We start from the raw sequence: 13522 nt of genomic DNA on the forward strand, positions 1-13522 counted from the left end.
GATCGTGACCTGGCTGAAGTCGGACGCTTAACCGACTGCGCCACCCAGGCGCCCCCTCTTTTGGAGATTTTTGATGTACATTGGTCTTTTAATAGTTTTGAGAATTTTTCAATAAATAAACCTATTTTGTTTTGTTTAACTCCGTGTTTCCCAAACATATTTGATTAGGGAATCTATTTGTCACATAACCATCAACTGAATCCTAGACAGCTACCAATTTATAGGATGTACTCTGGGAAGAGCTGATGTGGCTGATGTTAAAGTTCTTACAAGGATGAACAGAATTGCTTACTAACAGGATTCAATGTTTATTGAATGAATGGGCTTCAGGGTGAGCTACACATTTGAACTTATTTTTAATTCCTGATCTTCATTGTGATTTTAGTGCTAAAAGCTTCTCTATATCCTCCTGAATCTGAACCTTAAGAAGTCCTCCTAGGCACATGTTAATTTAATTCTGGGTTTGGCATAAAGTCATAAAAGAGACAGGGTATCAGTGGTCACCAAATTTACAAAGCTACTTATAGCAAAACATTATTGACATTTAAACAAACCAGGGACATGGCTTCATCTAGCTTCTAATTTGTGATCCTGCTCCAATAATCATATGAAACTACTGTGGTAAAATTTACTTTCCTGAATAAAAATAAAAATAGCCTTAAACACTGACAATTTGTTCAACAATTTAGGTTTTTAAAAAATATTGTCCACAACACTAAAACATTTTTAAGACTTTAAGTGAATACTCTTAGCTTTCTAAAACCTCTCAAGATTTTTGAAGTACAAATCATAAGGGCACCTGAGGAGGCAATTGATTTTGGCAGTGTTAAATTGTCAAAATTAGTTAAACTTCACTTTTTTAGACTCTGCCTCTTAAGCATATTCTCCATCCCTAATGCAAAATGAAATTGAAATGTAAGCTTCTTTCGCTGAAATGCTCTTAGGAGACTTCTCTGGAAAATTTCTTTTCATAAATGATTATAACATCCTTTAAAGTTCTCTGTTACAATAAATAAATAAAGTTCTCTGTCACAGTGGACATTTGATTCCTCTCATTCCTTGTTGAAAATACAAAAATTAGTTTTTGTAATCTTGAGCCAAATTTGTTTTTCAGGTGAAAATAACTTTTTCATTCTTTGTCATACTATTTAGTAGTTCAAGTCAATAAATGTAGCTTATCTGGAATTTTTTTTTCTTAAATGAGAGTCACGTTTTCTCTTCAATGAATAGACATGACCGATATTGCCTTGGAAAACAAATAGTATACTGAAGTGATTCTTCCCTGATTTTTATGAAAAATATTAGTATGGTCACTGTGGTGTATCATATGACTGTATATCATATATTTTGGTGCCCCTCTTTGTGGTGTCCCTTCCTGCAGGAGGATGATACATTTTCTTTCTTGCTGAGGCTGGTTTGGTCACATGGTATGCTCTGGCCAATAAAGTAAGAGAAGAGGTCATGTGTGGCACTTCCAAGAGAAGCTTATGGAGCCGTCTCATGGTTTGCTGTGTCTTTATTTTCTCCCTGCTATGGAGATCTGTGCTGTCCCAGATAAAGGTTTTTCTGTCATTCTCAGTCCTAGAGGGAAGCTGACATGGGGGGCAGATCCATGGCCAACCAACAATAGATATGTAACACACGGGAAAAATAAACCTTCATTTTTCTTGAGATTTTGGAATTGTTATTGCTCATAACCCATATATTTTGACTAATACAAACACCCTTCTCATTGGATTCTTTCCAAATTTCTTTTTTAAAAAACTTGATAGAAGAGCAGAGAATTCGACTAAACCGTCATCTATCACTTAATCAGTATTAAACAAATAGAAGACATTGTCAGTGAGTTGATACAAAACTAAATTTCAGCATCAACAATGTAAACTGTAGAATTTTTAACCACTGTGATATAGCTAATAACTGCTATTTAGTTTTAAGTAATGAAGCAAATAAAAATATAGACCACACTGCAATGCTGCTGTTTAATGGACCAATTGCAATGATTCTTGAACGTGAGTATGATACTTAATCTAAACATTTTCTATTCAGACCTTAATAGCTGTCTTTGTGAGTTGCAATTTAGTCTCTCAAAAGAACCAAATAAAAAAAAGCAAAATTGTTTTTAGCAACTTGTGTTTGAGTAAGAATGATTCTTTGAGGCAACACTGGTTAGTGAAATAAATTCCCAGAATACCAGATGCACATTTTTTCCCCCTGAGGTGAGAGTAGAGTCTGTAATTGACTTTCCAAGTTAATTCCTTGGAGGGAGGGCAGCACTGATCATGGTAATTATTAATTCATAAACTATAATTAACATTAATTAATTAAGGCCTCACCCTCACCCTTCCAGGAAATGTAAAAGGAGTATTTGAGAAAAATTTTTAGGTGACTATAAGAGATGCTATTTTTGAGGACGTTTACGACTTTAAATTTTAAGGCAAAGGTATATTTTTATTTTTGATTTGCAAAGTATATGAATTATTGGAGGATTGATGGAGGATTTCAGAGTTTAGGTCACAGAAACAGATATTAATCTTGGAGACTAAATAGTACAATTAATTCTGTGTGAACTGGCTCACAAATAGGTAAAGAGGAAACAGACTATCTTTCTTCAGTTGTGGACTAAAGCCATTCTCTTTCAATTTATAGAAAAATACTAATATGTTCTAATGGGAGGAAAAGATATCTTTAAAGCAGTTTGTATTAATCACATGAGAAGGATATAATCTTATTGTCAGAAGCTTTAGTAAAAATTTTTAACTACCTTTCCTCTGCACATAACTCACACATAACTACGGCATAGCCTTTTCTCCCTTATGCTATTTGGTTTATTTTCCCTCTATCATTTTCCTAAAAAAAAAAAAGAAAGCAAGAATCTTAGAATGTTTTAATTTTAATTTAAACCCACCCCATCATTCATGTTATTGTTCTCATATTTTAGCTCTATTGTGTTTTTAGACAACCCTATGATGATTATTATTTTACAAAGTCTTTTATATTTAGATTTGCAAATGAAAACCGAATTCTTTTTTTACCATTGTTTCTTGTATTCCACTCTATTTTTTGCCTATTACTGTTTTGCTCAAGTTATTTATTTATTTATTTATTTATTTATTTATTTATTTATTTATAAAGTTTTGTTTATTTATTTTGAAAGAGAGAGAGAAAAAGAGAGAGAGTGCAGGGGGAGGAGCAGAGAGACAGGAGATAGAATCTCAAGTCAACTCCATGCCATCAACATGAGTCCAAAGTGGGGCTTGATCTTATGAACCATGAGATCATGACCTGGGCTGAAATCAAGAGTTGGATGCTTAACCGACTTAGCCACCCAGGCACCCCTCAGGTTTAGTTTTTAGTAGCTATTTTAGTAGAAAGGGAGGGTCTATGAGTAGCAAAATCCTTTATTTTTTGTATGTCTAAAAATATCTTCATTTTACTCTTATTGTTTTGTATGTTAGCTTCATTGGGTAGAGAATTCTAGGTTGACAGTTATTTTACTCTGAACACTGAATATGTTTTTCCTTTGTTTCCTGGAATCTGTTTCTGCTGTTTCAGTAGTGAAACAGCTATTGCCAGTCTGATGGTTGATTTGCAGGTAAATAGTCATTTTCCCCAGATAGCTTAAAAATTTGTCTCTATTTCTGATTTTTTGAAGCTTTACAATGATGCATAATTAAAAAAACATCCTGCTAAGAACTCACCATTTCCCTTAAAATCTGATAACTCATGTTTTTATTCATTTATGGAAACACCTTTCCCATTATGTTTGAATATTACTTCTTTACAATTAACCTTTTCCTCTTCCTGAAACCCCTATTATATGTGTACTGAATAAAGCTTCTTATTTTGTTTTTTGTATGTTATAACTACTTTTTTTCATATTCTCAGTGATTGCTTTGGTTTTCTTTACCTTCCAACTCACTTATTTGTCAGTTATGACTAGTCTATTGTTTAAGGCATCACTTGATTATTTCAATGACCACGGTTTTGATTTCTAGAATATTTTTTTCTTTCTTAAGTCTATCTGTTCTTTTTTCATAGCATCTTGATCTTGTTAATACTTTTCCTATACTTATTATTTTTTTTATTTTTTAAAGAAAAGTGTTGCGATTTTATCTATTTTATTTTTATGGAGAGAGAGAGAGTGCAAGGAGAGAGAGGGGCAGAGGGGGAGAGACAGAGAGAGAGAGAGAGAGAGAGAGAGAGAGAGAGAGAATCTTAAGCAGATTCCATGCTCAGTGAGAACCTGACATGAGGCTCCATCCCACAACCCTGGAATCACGACCTGAGCTGAAATCAAGAGTCAGATTTTCAACTGACTGAGCCACTCAGGTGCCCCACTAGTATACTTATTTTAAATATCTCACATTAGATTGTTTTATTACCTCAATTCCTGCCAGTTGTAGATCTCCCCATTTGTTGTGTTTGCTTTCTGTCTCAGGGCTATGGGTTTCCATTTATTTTAAAGGAGCTTTGTTTGTACTTTGAGTTGAGGAGACACCTTTCTGGGGCACTTTCACCCAAGTCTTTGTTAAGGGTCTGTTTTTTTCAATAGTTCTGGACTATTTTATATGTGTTTTCTGGCTACGAATTTATACATCACTTATATAATGTCTAAATTCAGGTCTGACACCCAGTACTTTTAGGTCAGAAAAACGTGGAATTAAGCCATAGAGTTGCTATTAAGAGTGTTTGGTGTCCGAGAAATAACAGATGCTGGTGAGGATGTGGACAAAGGGAACCCTCTTGTACTGTTGGTGGGAATGCAAACTTGTGCAGCCACTTTGGAAAACAGTGTGGAGGTTCCTCAAAAATTTAAAAATAGAACTACCGATGATACGGCAATTACACTACTTTGTATTTATCCAAAGAATACAAAAATACTAGCTCAAAGGGATACATGCACTGTGATGTTTATAGCAGCATTATCTACAGTAGCCAAATTATGGAAATAGCCCAAGTGTCCATCAACTGATGAATGGATAAAGAAGTTATGGTATATATATATTCATTGGAATATTAGTCAACCATATAAAGAATGAAATCTTGCCATTTGCAATGACATGGATGGAGCTAGCAAGTATTATGCAAACAATATAAGTCAGAGAAAGATAAGTATGACTTCATTCATGTGGAATTTAAAACAAAACAAATGAGCAAAGGGGAAAAAGAGGAGAGAGAGAGAGGAAACCAAGAAACAGACTCTTAACTGCAGAGAGCAAAGTGATGGTTACCAGAATAGAGGTGGGTGGTGTGATGGGTTAAATAGGTGATGGAAATTAAGGAGTGCACTTGTTGTGATGAACACCAAGTGTTGTATGGAAGTGTCGAATCACTATATTGTATACCTGAAACTAATATAACACTGTATGTCAGCTAACTGGAATTTAAATAAAAACTTAAAAAAAAAGCTGAGGTCAGCAATAAAAAAAAGTGGTGCCAACATGAACTTTAAAATTTCTTCTTTGGGGCACGTGGGCGGCTCAGTCATTTAAGCATCTGACTCTTGGTTTCAGCTCAGGTCATGATCTCACAGTTTTGGGTTTGAGTCCTGTGTCAGGCTCAGCACTGACAGTGTGGAGCCTGCTTGGGATTCTTGCTCTCCGTCTCTCTCTCTGCACCTCCTCCACTCACAATTTCTCTCTCCCTCTCTTTATGCCCCTCCCCTATTTGCTCTCTCTCTCTCAAAACAAATAAATAAAATAAAATAAAATAAAAATAAAATAAAAATTCTATTTGGAGGGCAGTAGAGCCTGTTAAGGAAACTATATTGGGGTGCCTGGGTGGCTCAGTCAGTTAAGCACCCAACTTCAGCTCAGGTCATGATCTCACAGTTTGTGGGTTTGAGCCCTGCGTCAGGCCCTGTGCTGACAGCTCAGAGCCTGGAGCCTGCTCTGGATTATGTGTCTCCCACTCTCTCTGCCCCTCCCCAGCTTGCACTCTGTCTCTTTCTCAACAATAAATAAATCTTAAAAAAAATAAAAAAAGAAACTATATTAAAGTTGTATTTGCAATTTACATAGCAAACACAATGCTTTTGCTAGATTTACATGTTGATTTGGAATAGCTTGGGGGTAGGCTGATGGAAATTTGATTTACATTGTACTAAATAGTAAGAATGGTGGTTTTACTTATAATATGTGTTTATTTGGAGTAGATTGAGAAGTACCAACACAGATAATGGTGGGGTGAGAATTATTTTAAGCCTCTCCTTGTGGTTGCAGCTAGATATCCAGTCTGGAATAAAATAAAGAAACCCATCAGCCCTCGGAGAGGTGACGGGAGGGAACTCTTGATAAACATAACTTTTACTTATTTTTAAAATTTTTGTAATTATTACTTTTTAAGTAGGCTTCAGGCCCCGTGCCAAGCCCATTGTGGGGCTTGAACTCATGACCATGAGATCAAGACCTGAGCTGAGAACAAGAGTCGGTTGCTTAGCTGACTGAGCCACCAGGCGCCCTAGTAAGCATATCTTTTAAAACCTATGCATCTGGATTAAATTTTAAAAGTGTTAAATGATGTTTAGATTTATTGTGAATTACAACACTGTTGACCTAATAAAGTGTGAAGTGTTAGTTTGCTTAAGATTACAGAAAATAAGCAAGTCGATCAAAATATTTGTCTCCTAATTTAGTTTGATATGACTCTGAACTTTTAGCCTCATATACAACCAAGAGGAAGACATTTAAATTAAAAACTAAAGAAGGTTTTTATTAACTTGAACTGAAAGAGCTTTGATTATAGTCTTTCCCTGACTAGTGGTATGTCTAACTATAAACCTTAGGGAGTCCAGAGCTGTAACAAATGAAGAGAATGCTGCTGTTCTTGTGACAGTGTCTGGAGAGTGTAAAACAATAGTAGGTCCAGGAGGACCTTGTCTTGATGTATGGCCTTAAAGTGAGTAAGACTAAAATAAAGAAATATGGGACCTCTTATTGATGGTTTAATTATTAGGATTAGAAGAAACCAAGTAGCCTGGCTTGAGTTTAGGAAAGGGAAGGCACAGCATTTGATTCTGCATCTGCCTAAGTTTTGGAAAGTAAGGAATTCTTCCTAAGTCTGTGTGAAAGTAAACCCCACTGCTAACTTGATTAAAGTGCATGGGGGCGGGGGCGGGGAGATTGAGTGCTAGTGATGTGTCATACTCCATACTGTCAAGAGCTAGTCTCAGGAGTATGGATAAAAATTTCTTTCTTTTTTAAAATTTTTAAATAAAAGTGATATATTATTAGAATAGGGATGGGGGAATGGAGACAGTATCTCATTGTGGTTATGTATATGTGCAAGGTTGTTGGAGGGAGATAGATGGGCTTCTAGGCCTGATTTGTCACTTCTCAGAGGTGAGTGATGATAACAAGTTGCCTAACGTTTCTATGCATTATTTTCCTCATCTGTAAGATGGGGAAGTTTGAGTTGCTATAGAAAGAGATAGTCTTTATTAGTGTGCTATGCTGTCCCATAGGAGTCTAAGGTGTTCCTATGGGAAACTGTTGCTGAAAATAGGGATTTTAAATTATAAGAGGTTCTTAAGAGTGCCTCTCTCACATATAACTGAAATCCCTTCTATGCATATGTGAATTTTTCTTGGGAAGGGGCAGGAGGCATAGCTTCCTTTGGGTTTTTAAAATTATTCAAAATCCTCTAAAGGTAAATAACCACTGTCCTAAAATTTCTACAAGGGAGCAAGACAGTCCTGATTTGTGTACTATATCATGGAGTACAAAACATGATGGAGTTGAAGATGTGGTTTTCAGTTTAATAAGATGAGCTCTGGAACACATTGGAGTATTAGAGCAAGTGTCAGAGCAGATGGGGGCAGAAGTATGTTCCCACGGCAACAAGAAAATACTCCTCAAAAGGTTTAGGAACACACACAGCCAGCCATAAGGACTTCTACTGGGACCATGTGTGAATTAATCTTTAGGAACTTCCTAATTTATAGGGAGGATTTTTTTTTTTTCTTTTTTTTTTTTCCTTTTTTTTTTTCTTTTTTTTTTTTCCTTTTTTTTTCTTTTTCTTTTTTTTTCCTTTTTTTTTTCTTCTTTTTTTCTTTTTTTTTTCTTTTTCTTTTCTTTTTTTTTTCCTTTTTTCTTTTTTTTTCTTTTTCTTTTTTTCTTCTTTTTTTTTTTCCTTTTTTTTCTTTTCCTTTTTTTTCTTTTTTTTTTCCTTTTTTTTCTTTTTTTTTCTTTTTTTTTTTTTCCAACATTTTTTTTAAATTTATTTTTGGGACAGAGAGAGACAGAGCATGAACGGGGGAGGGGCAGAGAGAGAGGGAGACACAGAATCGGAAACAGGCTCCAGGCTCCGAGCCATCGGCCCAGAGCCTGACGCGGGGCTCGAACTCACGGACCGCGAGATCGTGACCTGGCTGAAGTCGGACGCTTAACCGACTGCGCCACCCAGGCGCCCCTATAGGGAGGATTTGATTAGAGTGGTGGTCTCCCTAATTCTGTGGATTTTTAGTGGATAAACCAAAGAGAGAACTACTGGCTTTTAATTTCTACTTTGATTTTGCGGTAATGTCATGCCCATGGTCAAGATATTTAACTATCTACTCCTATGTGTTCTCAACTGAAACGTCTCATTCTCAATGACTTCTTAGTTTCATAGTATTACAAGGACTTGTAGTTTAATTCACAAGTGAGATGATTACTTAGGTTAATCATAGTCTCTTAGAATTTGCTATTTGTTTTTTCTTTGTTCTTTGAGAAGCTCAAAATTAGTGAGGGACACCCTCTAGGTAATGTCAACATTTTCCACTCAAACTTGAAATGTCAGCTGAGATTTAGAGATTACTTAGAAAAAGGTGGTAAAGTACACTGGGCCCTTTGGCTGGACCAGAGGAATCCTAATGCAATGCAAACATGTGTTCAAGGTGGCAGAATCATGGTCCTAATCGAGGTAGTTTTATCCAGTCTTTTTAGCCAGGTATGTTGTTTTTTCCTTCCCGACATAGACTTTGCAAAATTGTCTGCATGGGCCCCCTCATATTCCTCTGCCTAATGCATACCTATCTCTCTACCTCTTCTTTTGCATATACTGTATTGTTTTATTTCTTGGGATGGAGCTGCCTATTTATCTCCAAATTCTACCTATTTTTAAAGTCTTTCCTTAGAAAGCCTTCCCTGACTAATCCAGTCTCTAATGATTCTCCCTTTTAATCATGTGTATAATACTTCATTTGTTTTCTCTTTGAATTATAAGCAACTCAAGGATGAGATGGTGGCAGAGACTGGCTAATTGTTGACCAAATCCTTTCCCTTCCTCTTGGGCATATAGCTAGACCATATTCTTATCTTGCCTTGCCTTGCATTTAGATGTGGACTGAGTTCTAGCCAAAGGAATGTAGGCAGAAGGAATCAATGCTACACCTAGTCTGACTTATTAAAACATCCTACACATGGTTTTCCATGCTCTTTCCCTATGTGCTGGCTGAATGCAGAGGATTGGGAGATTCTAGGGGAGGGTGGATCTGTAATATGGAAGAAGCCTAGGTCTCTGAAGTATTATATGGAAGTGTTCCATCAACCATAAAACATTATACTGTTTTATGGTAAGCAACCAACTTATCAAGTTACTCCAGCCACTTGGCTTTGGGAGCTTATGTGTTGTAGCAGCTACTATTTACTCTAACAGATGTGGAGTAAATTACACTATATTTCTTTGTTTCCTTCACAGTACCTAGAATAATGTGGAGAGAGGCTCAATTTCTGGCTGCCTCACAAAAAAATGATAATTTACTGACTGTCACCTTTCACAAGGAAGGATGCTCTCTCTGCTCAGGTCTAGAGAGTGGGAAGTAAGAAAAAGAAGGGAGGTATTAGCAGTGGATGGCCCAGTCTGAATGTACATAGGGTGAATAAAACACATAGATTTGGTCTTCTTCCTTGATCAATGGCATCAAATAAACAAACAGTATTGTTATTGATTATTATATTAAGTAAATATCAGGAAAGGTATTAGTATTGATTATTACATTAGATAAATGTGCAGAGTGGTGGCATTATTGATTTTTATATTCAACAAATATGGGAATGGACAAAACTCATACTTCAGCCAGCCTATCTTTTTTTTTTTTTTTTTTTTTTTTTTTTTTTTAAATTTTTTTTTCAACATTTTTTATTTATTTTTGGGACAGAGAGAGACAGAGCATGAACGGGGGAGGGGCAGAGAGAGAGGGAGACACAGAATCGGAAACAGGCTCCAGGCTCCGAGCCATCAGCCCAGAGCCTGACGCGGGGCTCGAACTCACGGACCGTGAGATCGTGACCTGGCTGAAGTCGGATGTTTAACCGACTGCGCCACCCAGGCGCCCCCAGCCAGCCTATCTTAAAATGACTTACGGTTTTGAGTACAATTCTAGGACAGGGAGTTACTCTATGATGAATGTTTTAGAAAATCTGAGAACTTTCCTCATCAGATTTCCATTAAAAATGAAAGCAATTAGGGACACATATGTATCTGACTATAAAACAGGCATAGAGATGGCAGCATTGTTGTCAGCAACAAAGACCCATGGGATCTATCAAATACCAAATGTTGAACAGAGCCCCTTGAAGATACGGGACAAATTAAAGAAATCAAGCTGAGAGATGGAATACAATTGCAAAGGGCAGGCAAATTTTAATTATGTGCAAAATGTAAGCAAGGTTATCTGTAATTGGAGGCCCACAGTTTTGTACGTCTTAGGTTGAGAAATGGTAGCTAGATATGGTGGGTGAAGAGATCCTTTATCTTCACATGCTTGTGGGTAAAGGGATTATTCGGTTTTTGGCTATGGGACAGGATGACATGGTTGTTTTTTAAACTTGTCTTTTTGAAAAATTCAAGAAAGTAGAATTATTGATTTTAACTAATCATTCTCAATGTTAGATTAGAAGGACCTATAGAAAAACTGAGGGAAAGATAAGGAAAGGGGAGCAGAATTGGTGGGAAGGTATTGAGAATCCCAATGCACAGGTTGAGAAGAATCTGAGGAAGGGGTCCTGCAGGGAGGGAGACACAAAAGAAAGACAGTTCATGTACCCAACACTGGCAAGAATTAAAGACACCATTGAAGCTTAAATGTAGACAGCTAGTAAGGTATGTATCACATTATATTATGATTTTGGGGGGAGTAGTTTATTTCTGTCACATGACTGATTTCTTTGATCTAGGGACAATGCCCATTTAACCTTGAGTCCTATAATAGACATTTGTGGGTTTTGCTTGCCCAGCTTTCATTTGCCCTGTTTTCTGGTATTGTAATCTATGTCCTGGAGAATCATCCCTCCCTCCATCTCAATACATTTGGTTCACGTAGATTTACTAAATCCTTGACTTCCTAGGATAGGATGTGACCCAGACCTGGTCAGTCAGAACAATAGTTCCCCTGGTCAGAGTGATTGTTCCAGGAACAAAAGCATGACTAAACCTGTCCGTTAATTTTAGGACATTTGTTGGAACTGCTGAGGAGGAAGAAGCTTTTTTTCTTTTCTTCTGGATTTGAATTTGGGAGGATATAAGTCACATCAAACTTCCTTCCACAGACTGAAGACAATATACAAAAAGTAGAGTTGGGATCTGGGGAGAGAGAAAAAGAGGGAAAGAAAGAATGGAAAGAAAGAGAGATAGATTTATTGTTTGAGCACTTAGACTAGCCCATACTTGAAGCCAAACTCCTGGACTTTTCAGTTATACAAATCAAGAAATCTCTTTTGTTTAAGCCATTTTGAGCTTTTTCAGTTGACTTTCTATTCCTCTTAACCAAAAGCATAATTAATGTAGATCTCCTACATAAGCATAGTCCTAGAATATTATGCTTACTCAACATTTGTTGACTGAGTGCATGAATACATGAATAAATTTCACCTGCCAAAGTTCATGCTAATTAATGGTTGATCCAGGATGAAAACCCGCATTGGCTGGCACCTAACTTATGACAGCTTCCACGACTCTACCTGATCTCTCCTTTCCTGTCCCATAACACCATGTACACACTGCTGTCAGAGCACTTATTGAATTATATTCAAATTGTTTGCCTATCTTTGCCACTAGACTGAGCTCTTTGAGGATAGAAGTGGAAGTTTTCACTTCTGTGTTCAGAGGCTCAGTGGTGGATGTATTGCTTTCTTGTCCAGCTGGAGTGGACCAGCCTCAGGTCTCATTTATACCTCAGGCCTTTGCACTTGGCTGTTGCCTTGTCTAGAGTACATCCTCTATCCCCAACTGCATTTGATTGGCTCTTGTCATTCAGGTCTCAGCTCAGGTCTTTGCTGACTACCCCCCATCTAATGGGGGGTGGTTTCTTTAGAAACTATGGTAGGCAGAGTGAAGACAGTGTCTTCACATTGTCATACTGAATTTTCTTCAGATCCCTTTTCTAATGTATTCATGTGTTTGCAGTCCATCTTCCATGACAGCAGGGTTCTCATTTGACTTGCTCATCGCTATACCCCCAGCACATAAAACAGTGCCTAGTGCAGAGGTGGCACTCAATAAATATTTGTGTGATGGACAAACCAGGTACTTACTGTTAGTAGAGAAGATAACTCTGAATCAGAATAAAGTAAAAGAGAAGCTTAAAAGCATACCTAAAAACTTTCTGTAACCAAGGAGAGGGCCTTCAGGACATATTAATTATGTTGCTTGGGATGCAAGAACACTGAAGAAAGGTTAAGCTGACGATATGTTGTAAACAATAGCTAAGGTCTTCTGACTCTGAAATTCTTGATTACGTTATTGCCTATTTTATATATTTCTTTCAGTATAGTATTTGGAAGAGTAATATTTAGGAGGAAAAATTTTTTGGCCACTCACATAAAGATCTTCACCACCCTAGCAAATCCTTTGCTTGGGCTGTGGGCAATCCGACCCAAATGAGAAGCAGGTGGTGAATTAATTGTGTGATTTGCATTTCTGAGGGGGTGTATGTGCAGAGTTTTGCTTATACTGACCTAGAATTCTTTGTATTCAAATTTGCTTATATTTAAAGAAATAAAAGCCGAGATATTGGCCCGCTTTTGTCATAGTTGTAGTATAATCCACCGTAAAAATCACAATGTAATTTCATTTTTCCCTTGGTTTAATGCCACTAAAGAAGCCAGCTCTAAGTCTGAGGAAACAAATCTACTTTTAAGCATACCTGCATGCAAATGGGCTCTGGAGTTGGCTTATCCTTTTACATAATAAATTAGAGAATTCTCTCTTTCAGTGCAATAGATGTATAGATTAATATACCAAGACGAGGCATATGGATACGTGGAATCAATGGAAGCCTGGTTAGAGATGACAAAGAGTTTCATGCTCGAGTGCTTTGCAGCCTAATTCAATAAAACAAAATGAAAGGCAAATGCTTGAGGAGCCGAAGAGAGGATCCTTATGAAAATATTAAAACTTCTGTGCAAAGAAAGTCACACATTCTCCTTTGATTTTGCTCTTAACATTGCAATATAACGAATGGGCCTCTTTTTTTGGGGGGGGGGAAGGAGCTTTGTGATTTTTAATAAAGCAACCAAAAGGAACCATTTCGAGTGTAGAA

Source organism: Neofelis nebulosa, chromosome 8, assembly GCF_028018385.1.
Source record: "Neofelis nebulosa isolate mNeoNeb1 chromosome 8, mNeoNeb1.pri, whole genome shotgun sequence".
Classification (NCBI taxonomy): domain Eukaryota; kingdom Metazoa; phylum Chordata; class Mammalia; order Carnivora; family Felidae; genus Neofelis; species Neofelis nebulosa.